Source organism: Protomyctophum parallelum (assembly GCF_964188405.1).
Source record: "Protomyctophum parallelum genome assembly, chromosome: 12".
NCBI classification, from domain to species: Eukaryota; Metazoa; Chordata; class Actinopteri; order Myctophiformes; family Myctophidae; genus Protomyctophum; species Protomyctophum parallelum.
In genome coordinates, this window is record NC_139712.1 from 35381635 (window position 1) to 35397008 (window position 15374).

Here is a 15374-nt window from a genome sequence, read left to right on the forward strand (position 1 = left end):
TATTCCATTGTTTTCTTTCCCTGCGTAACACGCTAAACCCTCTATTTGTTTTATATGTTTAATTTGCGTTTTTTTGTTATAACTTTTATGAAATACCGGCTTTGTCGTGGACATCGTGACAAGGCTAATGCGTTATGACGTAACCTGAAATCGACCTATAACTGCCTTGCAAGGGCTTCTGGGAAACTCGGTCCAATGCAAAGTACAAATGCACTGTCAAGGTGCCAACTTGCACCTTGCACAAAAGTAGGCCATACATGGCCTACTTGTGCACAAGCAGAGCGAGTAAGTACTGCCGACTTCAACACAGACCTACATACCTAGGGTCAACGTGGGTCAATGTGCAACAAGACATATCACACCACAGGGACAACCGTCTTGACCCTTTAGTGTGGTTAGGGCTTAATACATGCCTCTGCATGTCAAACTGGGGGTCCTTTTCAAATGGGGTCTTGCCCTGAAAATAAAATTTCAGGGTAAGACCTCGACCTCGCACGTGCCGACTCGGCCCCCAGCCTGGTACCCTAGTCAAAATATGACCCTTGACGAAAGTTAATTGGGGCTGGCTTAATAGTCATGGGATCTGATATGAATTCACAAAATGTGATTAAAAAAAGAAAACATAGTACATCACTGGAATTGTGATGAGGCGATTATGTCGACATTGTGAGAGACTTATCGTGTGATTGTGTATTAAGCTCTAGTCCCCCTCACGTGTTGCTGGTAATAATAATAAACTTTATTTGTATAGCACCTTTCATACATAAATGCAGCTCAAAGTGCTTCACAGGGCAGGACACAAAAATAAAATACAATAAAACACAAGTAGTTAAAATGATAGAACAATGGCAGAGAACAAAATTGAATATAAGAACATAAAATAAATAAAAACAAATAAAAACACCACATGCAAATCAGTCAGGGCAGGGTAGGAACGTGCATAGTAAAACTCAACTAAAAGCAAGGGTGAAGAGGTGAGTCTTGAGTTGAGATTTAAAAATGTCTACAGAGGGTGCGTGTCTGAGCTCGAATGGAAGTTTATTCCAGGCTGTTGGGCCATATAAGCAAAAAGCTGCCTCACCATACTTTTTTGTGCACATTCTTTTAGGCACTTCAAGTAGGCCAGCATTGGAGGACCTGAGGGGGCGGCTAGGGACATATCTAGGTAGGCAGTCACGGAGGTACGGAGGTGCGAGACCATTGAGAGCTTTATAGACAAGTAACAGAATTTTAAAATCAATCCTAAAAACAACCGGAAGCCAGTGCAGTGATGCCAAAACTGGAGTAATATGTTCTCTCATCTTAGTTCTAGTTAAAACTCTAGCTGCTGCATTTTGGACAAGTTGTAATCTGTCAGTCGTTTTCTTAGGCAGTCCTGAAAAGAGTGCATTGCAGTAGTCAAGCCGAGAAAAAACAAAGGCGTGGATTAGCGTTTTTGCATCGTCCAAGGACAAATAGGCTCTGATTCGTGCAATATTTCTAAGGTGAAAAAAGGCAATCTTGGTAACATGATTAATGTGTGAATTAAAATTAAATTCAGAATCAATAATAACCCCCAGGTTCTTTACTGTACTGTTACTTTCTACAGTCAGGTTGCCAAGTCTGCTAATTATTGATTATTTATGCTCGCTAGAACCGATTATGAGAACTTCTGTCTTATCCTCATTTAGCTTGAGAAAGTTCTCACTCATCCAACATTTGATGCTAGACAGACAGGTCAACAGCGGGTCTAAAGCACAGGGATCATCTGGGGCCACAGAAAGATATAGTTGGGTATCATCAGCATAGAAATGAAAATTGACTCCGTGATTGGTAATGAGTTCACCCAATGGCAGAATGTACAAGGACCAAGAATCGAGCCCTGTGGGACACCAGAACTGATGTCGTGTTTGTCTGAGTCAAACTCGGCTAGATTGACAAAGTAACTTCTGTTTGAAAGGTAGGAGGAGAACCAGGACAGGGCCGTACCAGACAGGCCTATCCAGTGCTCCAGACGCTGTATTAAAATTGAATGATCAATCGTGTCAAATGCAGCCGTTAAATCTAGAAGTAAGAGAACGGAAATGTATATTTCAGAGTTATGATTTCATGTTGTTTATGAGTTATAAATAATATGTCAGCAGCTAGGGTGGACCCAGCCAAACTGGCAAGGACACAACTCCATTCACAGAGGTCATTCAAATACCATGCCCATTGCCCACATGGGATCGTATGGCATGCTTTCAGCGTGTGTGTGAGTGTGTGTGTGTGTGTGTGTGTGTGTGTGTGTGTGTGTGTGTGTGTGTGTGTGTGTGTGTGTGTGTGCATGTGTGCGTGCTGTGTTTGTAGACACAGCCCCCCTCTGACCGCTTGTCCAAAGTAAGACCTTGATCTCCCAGAATACCCCCCACAACAATGACACAGGACAATAAAACTAGAAGACCACCCACACAAACAATGACATGCGAAAATAAAATGTCACCAAGCCACCGAGTGGCTTCCCTGCTGGTGACATACAGTCGGGGGAAACCGGACACAATCCACGGTCAGCCAGTCTTCCATTAACAACTACAGCTCTACTGAAAGCCACAAATGGAGACTAAAATGTTGCAGCATACAACAGCAGTGGTTTTCAACCCTTTTCATATCAAGGCCCATTATTTATTGGGCATTTGAGCCACGGACCACCATTGCATGAGATTTAGCTTCTCAGACCCAACACTTTGAATATCTTGATCAAAATAAAAACACTCTCTTAATTGTGTAAACTTCTTGTAAATTAAGTAATGCAATGTTTAACAATAATTTTACTCTATAAGTATAATTATAAGTACATTTACTCAAGTACTGTACTTAAGTACAATTTCAAGCCACTTTTACTTTGAGCATCTCCATTTCTTGCATAATCAAACATCTTCAAAATGATTCGAAAATAGCCAATGTCACAATGCTCACAATGTGCTGTGATAGATTTCCTATTTTGAAATAGTCAAAGTATAAACATCATGAAGTGTAAGTAAGCTCTCTGCCGGAACTGTTGCCCCCGGCGACCCGACCCTGGAAATCGTTTGAACTTGAAGATGGACGGGCGTGCATTTCAGAACTTTTTGTTCTTTAATTTCCATTCTCCAAGTTTACAAGTGATCTGATGTGTAATTTATGAGATGCTCAATGCGCCTGTCGTCTGTCGGCATGGACTGTTTGATGTGCAACTACAAATGCAATGCATTGTTGCAACACTTTCTGTATTGATCTCCGTCCACACACTTCTCCCTCTATGTGTCTTCCACACTCGCATCAGAAAAGAAAAGTTACATCAACGTGTCACGATGGCTTTTTCATTACATATTGAGAAGGTAACTTCACAACCCGAGCCTCTATCTACTAAAGTGTCTTTGTGCTTTAGGGGATCAACTATAGGGAACAGAGCCACGCTAGCGTTTCATGCTGCTCAAAATACCTTTAGGATAAAACTTGATCCTCCAAGACACAGGAGCAGGGATGTGTATTTATTTACGGCTGGTGTTCACTGTTCACACAGTGCTGTCATCGCATGGCATGGACCACTGAAATGTCCAGCTGTCCAGTGTGCGTGCGTGCGTGTGTGTGTGTGTTGTATGAAACGCAGATGCCCGCACACATGTGATTTAATGTAAATGAGGCACACAGCTCCCGTTGCATCAGAGGTGAAAAGTAAGTAAGCAAGGGATAATAAGATGCCGCGCCAGTAGTTGTTGAGAAATAACGCCCAATCAGGATGATTGAACACGTGGCAAAGCCGGTGAGGGAGAACCCATACTGCTTTCAGAGTAAGCAAGTAAAATTGGAGACACACAGAATGAGCACAAACACATTTGGAACAGCAAAATTTAACTGCAGCTGATGAATGGGCTCTCTCTTCTAATGAGGAGGAACAAACAGTGATATTCTTTGTGTCAAACAAAACCAGTAATTTATAAATATGATATCCAGTGTGTACACTGAATCTATTGTTATGTCATTTAAACACATGCATAGCTAACCTTCAAAAAACGCCTGCGCACGCACACACACGCGTGCACACACACACACACACACACACACACACACACACACACACACACACACACACACACACACACTTTCTCACCCACACACATCTATATAAAGAGTGGATAGAAGCATCAGGGACCAATTGATACCATGATGCGAGTCACCAAACCTGCACGTCGGGAGAAGTTAGGGGTTCAGTGTCTTGGCTCAAGGACACTTCAACACTGAACCGGGGGGGGGGGCTCGACCTCGGTTCCCAAGCAGAAAGCTCAAAGAGAGATCAAATCAAATATATGTATCTGTAACAACAACATTTAATGTTGAATCTTGACAACTATGCATCTTTAGACCTTCCAATCAACACTAAACACATTCACTGCCTGACTTAGTCATTTGGATTCCATAGAGTTCAGTTCAACATGTCTAACTCTTGGCTTTCTTCTCCAAAGCATGATTGATTCATACTTCATTTTGTGTCTGTGTTGTTGTGCACCGGAAATTTGATTCTGTAAAGCAGGTTAGCTGGGGAGAACACATGCAGGGAAGGCTGTCAAATGAAGGAACAGATATACGGAGACGGTTCGGGTTGAACGGGAGGGAAGAGGGAAGCAAAGGATGTCAATCAACCATGTTTCAAAGCTATGGTGTTTGGAACAGAGCTGCACAAGGCAGATAAGAAGGGTATTAACATCAAAAAAGGAAGCTAGTTCGTGTACAGATGGACTACATTTTGATGATGTCAGTCAAATGAGAAAACATATCATCACTGTTGGGCATAAACCTTGCATCTCCATGTTTCAGTGGTGGCGTAGCCTCGGAAACCCAGACGTTTTAGTGGTGGTGCAATGCTGGGCAAAGATACTCCTGGTCAAATATTACTCTTAAGGCTTATAGGGGACAGGGGTCCTTCCCTAGAAATGTGCTATGAATTAATAGTTAAGTAAGTGAAAGATACATGAAAGTAAGTAAGCAACAGTACTTGGAAAGGATCCATACTTTATTACTGTCCACCATTTGTCATGTGGTCATTGGTCATTTGTCGTCTGGTACTTACTGTGGAGTATTTTGGTAGTCAAGTGTCTAAGTGTCAGTGAATATGAGGTCCTATCATTCACAGGTCACAATGTCAGCACCTACTCTATGTGACACCAGAGACACGCTTCAAACACATACTACTGCAGTCTGCCAAGTCAACATGGAAGCCAGGGAAACCCCAAAGTACATTTACTCAAGTACTACTTAAGTAAAATTTTAAAATGTTACACGTCGGCTATTCGAAAATAGCCAATCTGCAATCCCATAACCTGTCATATTGTGACGTGCTGATTATCGCAATTTGATATGAAGATTTGTAATACCCCAATGTTCTATAATATCACTTAAACCCTATAATTAACTGATCAGGGTCCCCTGGGGGTCGATCCCAGGGGTCTATCCTTGGCCCCCTCATGTTCTCCATCTACACCAAACATCGAAAACAGCCGATCTCATGGGAGTAAAAGGCAGTGTTAAGTGATGTTTTCGTAAAAAAAAATATATATATATATATTTTGTTGAAAAGTTAAAGGTCTGTTTTTGTGATTGCTATTAATCACACTCAAATTATATTAGTGAATCTAGATCATGATCTTTTTCTTTTTTTTCCTTGATTAATCTAGCAGCACTAACATGATTGAGACGATTCCAACAATTAGGCAATAATAATTGTGATCAGGACAAATCATTACTTTGCTTTCATGTGATTATGTAATAATTGTCACAGTACTGCTGCGCGTACCACTGCTGACCCCACATGTCCTCTCTTAACCTGTCCTCTGCTCACCTGGTCATGTCCTCTCTTAACCTGTCCTCTGCTCACCTGGTCACATGTCCTCTCTTAACCTGTCCTCTGCTCACCTGGTCACATGTCCTCTCTTAACCTGTCCTCTGCTCACCTGGTCACACATCTGCTAATCCCTGCTTTAATCTGACCTCTGCCGGATTAACAGTCTGTACAACATGGACACATTCACACAATGGTGGACCAAGTACTGTACAAGGACCACTTACTTTATACTTCTACTTTACTGAACCATTTCCATTTTTACTCTAGGTGGTTATTTAAGGGTTTCATGGCATTCATTTTCATTTATTTTTAGTTGTTATTTTACTGTTTTATGACCTCAATTACACCCAAAAAACTGAATTCAGTGGATTTTCTGTGGTCTGGTGTTTTCTCTTGTGTTTGGAAGCCTTTTGAACGGCAATGAAATATATGGGATTTGCAGGCTGTGACATCACAAACAGCAGGAAAATCAGAGCACTAGGTTTAATTAAGGCAGAAAATCCCAGACCACAGAAAATCTATACTGAATGTTAAAAGTTCAGGTTTTTCTTTGGGCGCAATTGAGCTCAGAAAACAAAAACCTTTTTTTTTAAATGTCACAATCCCTTTAACAGGGTGGAAGTTTCAGTGTGTGTTTGTGTCACTGACACCATTTTGATGTTTGACGTTTGTGTGGATCAGGATTGGTGAACCAATCCGAATGCAGTCCAGTCGTGGTCTGGTTGGCCATTCAAAAATCAGGATGTTTTAGTCAGGGAACAGACCAACGCAACCTGTATTTTAATGTATTTGAATGTGTTTTTATTTAGATTTTGATATAATGCTACATACAGTATTTGAGTGTTACTGAATAAGGATGTTGCACCTCTGGGAGTTACACTCTGCTGTAAGATGTGCTTCCCTCTGTCCAAATTGTTTATCGTGTCCTCATTGCATAGCCTATAATGTTTCAACCCACTAAACACTGTATCAATGACTTATTGGTCCTGAGCATCAAATGCACCGAATGCGACGTAGACAGATGCTGTAGGTCCATTGTTTACCGGGTACAAAGATATCTTTTCAAAGGTAGACTGCAGAATGCTATTTAGATAGCATGTTGTTTAGACAGAAATTGACCCTTAGTGGTCTACTCTAGTACATGCAAGTGTACTAATGGAAACCTGGTGAACAGAATCACCAATGATGATTCACTGGTGTTGTGACAACATTATTGTAGTTGCTAGGCAACTTCAGATTCCCTTTTATACTTTAAACATTTTTCTTTTCAGAAATAGCAAAGAAATAGCGAACATACGGTAGCTGATTTAAAAGCTTATGTAAATGTATTGTAAATTATAGATTTCCCCCCCTAAATCTGTCTTAACCTATAACTACATTTTCTACATTTTTGGATACAATGTGCCAGGAGACATTAGGATCAATAGAGAGCTGAGGGAGCACTGCGTGGGTCTGTGATTATCTGGAACTGACACAGGTGTTCTCTGGAGACGGTTCAAATGAAAATATATAGTTCAAGGTTTTTGAGTTCCTTCCTGAGTGCGGAAGTCAGTCGGTGAACTTAAAAATAATCCTACTATAATCATACTATACAACTATAAAGCCATGGCATTATAGTTGCCAGGGAAAGTTGCTAGCAAAATTCATTCTGAATTGAGGATGGGAACTGAAGTTCAAAACAGGAATCGATAAATATTATATCTTCTTATGTCATAGTAATTACACCAGGTTGACATAATTACGTGAGAACACTGAAGACACTACCTCCCCTGTTTTTGACCAATCAAGACACTACCTCCCCTGTTTTTGTCCAATCATACCTCCTCAATTTTGAGGGGCGCCGCCGCCATCCCCTCCTCGCCTCCTATGCCCAGCTTTCTGGGTTTGTGTAAACACAAACATCGGAGACAAAAGTAAAGACGGAAAAGTGAGGACGCAAATTGTGATTGGGCATTTGCATGACGATTGTGCCACAGGGGAAACCCGTCATATTATGTGGCTGGTAGAGAGATGTCAGACATTGCGCAATAAACTGGACGGTTCCACTCGCTGCACAAGGTGCCCTTTTTTCACTTGAGCGCGGCGCCTGCCCCTCTAAATGTCTGTGCAAGCCACTGAGCCACAGACGGAGTAGAACAAATGGTGGTATTTTATCATGAACATTAGCGAGGACCAATTATATGAAGATAGGTTGAAAAGTGGTGACGTGGCATGGTCCTTTAAGATGTGTCTATAATCTCTCTGCTGCTGCTGTGATGTACTCTGAGATGAGTGGGTAGCAGAGACCACAGCAGGGTGACTGGAGTTCTATGCATAACAGCCTGTGGAGGTGGGTGTCTAGTGTGTGTGTGTGTGTGTGTGTGTGTGTGTGTGTGTGTGTGTGTGTGTGTGTGTGTGTGAGAGTGAGAGTGAGAGAAGTAGCAGTCACACACCCACACACTCCCGTTTGTTCAGTGGTTTTGTTTGAGCAGAGTTTCTGTACAATAAACAAGAGAGAGTGTGTCTGTCTGTCTGTGTGTCTGTGTGTGTGTGTGTGTGTGTGTGTGTGGACACTGGTCAGTCCGTGAGTGAAAGTGGTCGTCAGTACAAAGCCGGGCACGTTTAAATCAGCCGACTAAACGAGTCACACACATTACATCCCACCCCCCCCCCCCCAGCGCACACACACACACGCACACACACTCACACACACACACACACACACACACACACACACACACGCACACACACACACACACACACACACACACACACACGCACACACACACACACACTCACACACACTCTCCCGTGGGTCAAAACGGCGACAGCTTAAAGGAATTAAAAGATTATAGAATCAAGTGATCCCCCGCTCCACCCTCGATATAGCTCATTACCAAACACCGACATCGACACACACTGACTGATGTGATAGACCTGTAATCGCCGATCTGTAACCTCACGGTGTGGCATATATAATGCTTTGTGAACTTTCGAATATCCGATGGGGGTAGCGTTTGTGTTTAATTTATGTTTTGTAATAATAATATAAATATATCTGTGAAAATGTTTGTTCAGTAACAGGGGTCTCCCGCTGTCTCTTCATCTCTTTAGTATAAACAGAAAATACATTTTCCGGTGGGTTGCCAATTTCCATCCATTTATCAGCTTCAATTTCATAGTGTTCCAACACTTTGTTGAGTCATCACTTTCAATTTAACTTGTTTATCTGGTAAAATGTCATAACAATGTCATAGCAATGATTACTATCGCAGTATTAAACTATTGTCCCTCTCAAAAGAATCACTTACTGAGGATTTCACAGTGTCATCACAGTCAATTACATGAATACACTGTTTACACTCACTGGAAGAAATGACAAACGTGATTAAACTAAATGACAGAGTATGAACAGAGAATAAAAAGGAGACAATATTAATGACTCACCGTTTTGTGGGTTGCTTTCGAGGAGTGTGAACTGTGAAGCGGTGTGTGTGTGTGTGTGTGTGTGTGTGTGTGTGTGTGTGTGTGTGTGTGCGTGCGTGCGTGTGTGGGGAGATGGATAGGGTATCACTGTGTTGAGCGCGGTGTAGATGGATCCAGCATTACTGAGCCCGGAGAGAGCGTGTACTAAGGAGAACAGAGCAGGGTGGCTGAGAAAGGCTTACTCTCTCTCTCTCTCTCTCTCTCAGGTCGCTTGTAGAGCCATGTGCCATCCAGCAGCATACCACTGCCAAACAATGACGTTTCTCTCACTCACACACACACACACACACACACACGCGCGCACACGCACACACATGCGCGCGCACACACACACACACACAGACACAAAAGTAAGCGTGCACACACAGACACTCAAGGCCGTTTACAATAGTGCACTAAAACAACACTCAAACTGTGTGCGTGCGTGTGTGTGTGTGTGTGTTCAGCTGTCTCTTTAGTGACAGAAATGCAGACATGGATACTGACGTACAATTAGCGGGTGTCTCCTGTTCCATATTTAGCATCAAAGAGCCTCTGACAGTATCAATGTACCTCTGTACTGATACTGTATTACTTCATCATACCTGATATGATTATAGTATTGCGTGTCCATATTCATTGATTTTATATGTAACCACCTAAACCCTCTAAACTAGGGTCTTCCCTGTTACTTTGGACCCCCCCTCAAATATGGATGCTGGAAATGACAAACAAATCACAGCTTCCTTTCGGGAGGTGTAGTTCCACTTCCAGACTTATAGCATTCAGAAATAGTAGTCACATACTATAACAAAATACCTACACAATAGGACGACAGTTAAGACGACAAAGAACAGCGATATAGACATTATAGCCACCCTCCCTCTTTTGATTTTTAATGATGATATTGTTATACAGTACACATCTAAATCTTCTATCACTCCTGTAGACGGCACATGCACAAACCGGTGTGCTCCCCCACTACAAGTTAACAACTTTGGAACATTGTTTTAGTTAAATTAAATTAAAAAGTGTTGAATATAGTCTGATAGTAATAATTGTGTTAGAGCGTTTGTAAGTCTCCCTTAAAACGGAAAATAAGTGTTCATGTTGGAATACCAATTTTATCCAATCAGGAAAGAGGGCCCATACAGGATACAAAAGACTAGATCAAAATCGTTGAGCTTGTGGCGGCGATCATTTTAAACGCTCATCTAGGGATTGGTTATTAATGGATTATTAATTATTTTATTAAATTATTGATTATTGAAACAGGAGTTCAGCATGTATCTACAGTAGACTACAGTATACGTTAGAGGAACCCTCACGTGTTGCTATGGAAACCTCTCTCAAAATTAAGCGTTTTCTAAAGATAGAAGGCAAAATGGCAGATACAATACAGTAGACGCGCACGAATGCACACACACAGCCACGCACAGTGCTCACACACAGTGAGCACACACAGTGCTCACACACAGTGAGCACTGTGACCACGTTTTTCTAAAGATAATTAATGTCAATTATCTTTTTACAATTTTGAACGTACAATTTTGAAGCATAATTATTTTGTGCTCGTCTATTGCTCACAACGTATCGCAATGTAAATATAGTGAGCTTGTAGATCGCCACTTTTGTGAGACGTATGATGAATTAGGGTAAGAGTATACATTTGAAATAGACATACTGTACAAATGGGAACAGATGCCACTCTTGATCTTAGCCAAAAGGCAGAATTATAGAGCAGTGGTTCTCAAACATTTTCATGTTTAGGACCCCCAAATTAATATACTTTCTGTCAAGGTACCCCATTAGTTAGTTGCCGCGAGAGTGAGGTCTAGCCAACACCAACTTGGGATTCCTGGATCGCTGCCCTCCACAAATTCCTATCCAACATCAGGTTAGCCAAGCTGTCGCGCCGCAGGACGTCTACACGGTGGTACGCTTCTTTCCCCTCCTGGCTTTGCCCTGGGTTGGCGGGTTGGTTAGGTACCCCATAAGAGAAGACTTTTGTTTAGATGTATTGTCTAGATTTCTCAACAGGCCCGGAAATTAAGGCCCGGCCCTGTCTGGGCCCTCATCAAACCCTGTACACTCAAGACACTGCCCCCTGTTGCCACCCTGATAGATCTCCATATATGGAGCTGACCTAGGTGTCCATTCCATATGTTGATCTGACCTCATCAAACCCTGTACACTCATGACACTGCCGCCACTACCACCCTTATATGTCCATATATGGAGCTGACCTGTTCTGAAGTTATTAGTGCAGCCGCACCCGGCAGCCGGCGAAAACTAGAGTTCTCAACAGGCCCAAAACTTAAGGCCCGGGCCTACCTCTGGGCCCTCATCAAACCCTGTACACTCTAGACATTGCCCCCACTGCCACCCTTAGATCCCCATACATGGAGCTGACCTGTTCTGACATTTCATATGTTGATCTGACTGATCTGAAATATGGCCAGTACAGAATTCATTCCATATGTTGGTCGCTTCTCGCCATAAACATAACATCCATGTTTTACTGGTGTTATGTTTATGAATTGAATACATAGGACCCAAATGGAAACAGACTTTTTTTGTTAGACCAAGTAGGCTACTTGACTGTACTGTTGCTGTTTGCATTTTCTGTAAGGTATTCAATCAATCAATCCACAGCAGCATCGTTCATTAGCACATCCATGTAAGGCACGTGTGGCACGTCCTTTTGATCGATGCCCGTGGGTTGGTTCTCACAGTTGTTAAGCTTTTTGGCAGGGAGTTCCACACATACGTAGCATTCTGGCATTCAGGGACTTCTGTATGGCCTGCATCAGTGTCCAGCATTCACAGCCTTACGGGAGATCGGACTCCACAGTTGTAGAAAATAAACTGATCTTGATGTGTCTGCGGAGGTTGGATTTCCACACACTGGTGGTCGTGCCATTAAAACCCATTTTGCTGTTAGCATTATGTTATGCTTTAGCGATTTAAAAGTAGCAGATCTACAAGCTCATAGCGCGCCACCGAGTGTAGGTCTGCTATTTTTGAAAAATCGAAGAACCACTGACATAGAAACATAGCTTTTTCAGAAAACTGTCAGGATGTAGAAGACATTTTTAGAGTCTGATCTCAGGTCAAAATGGTTTATTTAAGAGCTCATGCACCCAGGTATATAAATAAAGTCACTGAGTTGACCCATCATGCACCCAGGTATATAAAGTCACTGAGTTGACCCATCATGCACCCAGGTATATAAAGTCACTGAGTTGACCCATCATGCACCCAGGTATATAAAGTCACTGAGTTGACCCATCATACACCCAGGTATATAAAGTCACTGAGTTGACCCATCATGCACCCAGGTATATAAAGTCACTGAGTTGACCCATGCACCCAGGTATATAAAGTCACTGAGTTGACCCATCATGCACCCAGGTATATAAAGTCACTGAGTTGACCCATCATACACCCAGGTATATAAAGTCACTGAGTTGACCCATCATGCACCCAGGTATATAAATAAAGTCACTGAGTTGACCCATCATGCACCCAGGTATATAAAGTCACTGCGTTGACCCATCATGCACCCAGGTATATAAAGTCACTGAGTTGACCCATCATACACCCAGGTATATAAAGTCACTGAGTTGACCCATCATACACCCAGGTATATAAAGTCACTGAGTTGACCCATCATGCACCCAGGTATATAAAGTCACTGAGTTGACCCATCATGCACCCAGGTATATAAAGTCACTGAGTTGACCCATCATACACCCAGGTATATAAAGTCACTGAGTTGACCCATCATGCACCCAGGTATATAAAGTCACAGAGTTGACCCATCATGCACCCAGGTATATAAAGTCACAGAGTTGACCCATCATGCACCCAGGTATATAAAGTCACTGAGTTGACCCATCATGCACCCAGGTATATAAAGTCACTGACCTACTTTAGTGCCTACAATTGTTGTTATGGCCCGGGGGATGTTATACTGTAGGACCCGCTCAACAAGATCTACCCACCAAAAAATTGTAAAACTGTATTATCCCATTGCTGAAAATGGTTTAAAAATGTACCTATAACGGCGCACTTGAGGAATAAAGCTCGGGGAGGAAATGGAACTGGTAGTTTTTTGTTAAAATATATAACTGTATAATGCTACTGCATTGTGGGTTTGAGCTGATTTCACTTTTTGATGTCAATCAATCAAGTCACCAAGTGGCAGGTGGCAAAAAATACTTTTTTATGTTTAAATGATATATATTTTTAGGGGCATATCATGTGTTCTACCTGCACAGCCTTCTACCTTTTGGGCACCAAAAAAACCCTACCTATTCCATTTCTCCCCCTCCATTTCCCATTCCAAGTGCATTTGTCATGTAACGCCAGCTCCACTATTCCAAAGCCCCCTCAGGGCAGGCACATACACTGTATTTAAACTATTTTCAGCAATAGTATAATATTTCTTTCTGTGGGTAGGTCTTGTTGAGCTGGTCATTTTTAAAGTAGATCTCACGTCAAAAATGTGTGGGCACCCATGTTATAGGTTATGACCTCGATTTCCTTTGGGTCCAGCATGAGGCCAACCTTGTTGGCACACTAACTCCACTCCGGTCGAGAGCTCCTGTGCCTGTTCTACTTGATTAGATAGCAGGTAGATGCCATCAGCATTGTCCAGGTCTGTCAGGGTTTCTGCGGGGTGTGACGTAGACCATCTGGGAGTAATACTGAAGCCAAGATCTTGCTCCACCTGTCCCCTAATAGCCTCCTATGCCTAGCTTATTATGAAAAACAGAACAAAAACTGGAAAAGGTCTCTTTGTAACCCAACGGTTTGGATCGGTTGCCGTTGTTTGGTTGGACAAAAATCTCCATAGATCTCCATCCACTACCATTGAAAGACAGTGTTTTTCAGTTGCCTCGTATTGATATTTAATGTTCAATATTCTTATTTTAAACTTGGCTTCAATAAAAGACGGAACATTTCAGGTGCAGTATATTGAGGGGATATGATTCTTTTTTTTTTAAGTCAGTCATATCCAGTTGGAATGGGATCTGAAAAATCGACATCTTGATCACATCATGACCCCAGAGATAATGTGTACATATTTGTGTGAGTCTTGGACATAATCTGTCGGCAATGGGCTGTTGTAAAGCCACCATGAGGTGGATTTGGGGTGGAGGTTTTTCCTTGGCCTACTCTGATTCCTTGGCCCTGATTCCTTGGCCTACTCTGATTTCACAGCAATCGAGCACCACATGCATGATTTGTGGCATTTTTTGCAACCCTGCCCACTCCTGCAAACTTTGGAAGCCAATCATAGCCAATCAGAATGGAATATAAGAATCCGTCTGATGTCTTGATTACATGACTACAGCGATAATGTGTACTGAATTGCGGGAGGTTTCTACAACATTTGTAGGAATAGCAGCAAATGATGTGTTTGCACAGATTGGCATCACATTGGCGTTTAACAGGACAATTCAATTTTTTTCATGGAGGTTGTTCCTTTTGTGCAAAATGGGCCTCTGCCTGTTTGAGGAATTGCGTAATGATCTAGGGGCCTATAGTAGAAATGCGTGTGCGAAGGTTCACTGCAATCGGACACTGCATTCAGGAAATCAGAATGCAACATGAAAAATTGGAGACAGATAGGTCTTGATCACACGACTGCAGTGTTTATCAAGAATGGACCTCTTGGTGATGCTATGACAGTCGATCAGAGGTTCTGCTCTGGCTTCCAGGGACAGTGTGTACACAGCTTCACGCCGATTGGTCCAACGGTGCTGGAGATGCATAATATGCCACAGATGCATAATATATCCACGGATGGACGGACGGATGGACGGACATACGGAAGCAAAAACATAGTCACCCGGCCTTCGGCTGTCCGTCCTGGCGGAGACAACAACTAGGCTGAACAGACAGACATACACTATGTCCCACTAATTACATCCAATTATAGGACAGGTAAAATTAATTAATGAATGATTGATCCATTCAGGTCATTCTGTCCTCCCACTCACCTATAACAGAACATTGTGCCACCGTCGACAGCATGCCACATTCACCACTCGTCCTCTAATGAATTCAAATGCTGTGCTGTGTG

The 15374-nt window shown here is 42.4% G+C and overlaps 1 protein-coding gene across 2 annotated transcripts in view; it reads right to left on the reverse strand.

Moving 5' to 3' along the window:
• Positions 1-9426, reverse strand: part of LOC310868144 (palmdelphin-like) — a 34157-nt gene extending 24731 nt beyond the window's left edge. For both annotated transcript variants that reach the window (XM_083778411.1, XM_083778410.1), the window contains exon 1: positions 9263-9426. The gene's annotated coding sequence lies outside the window, so the exon portion shown is untranslated. The remainder of the gene's footprint in view (positions 1-9262) is intronic.
• Positions 9427-15374: the final 5948 nt, after the last annotated feature.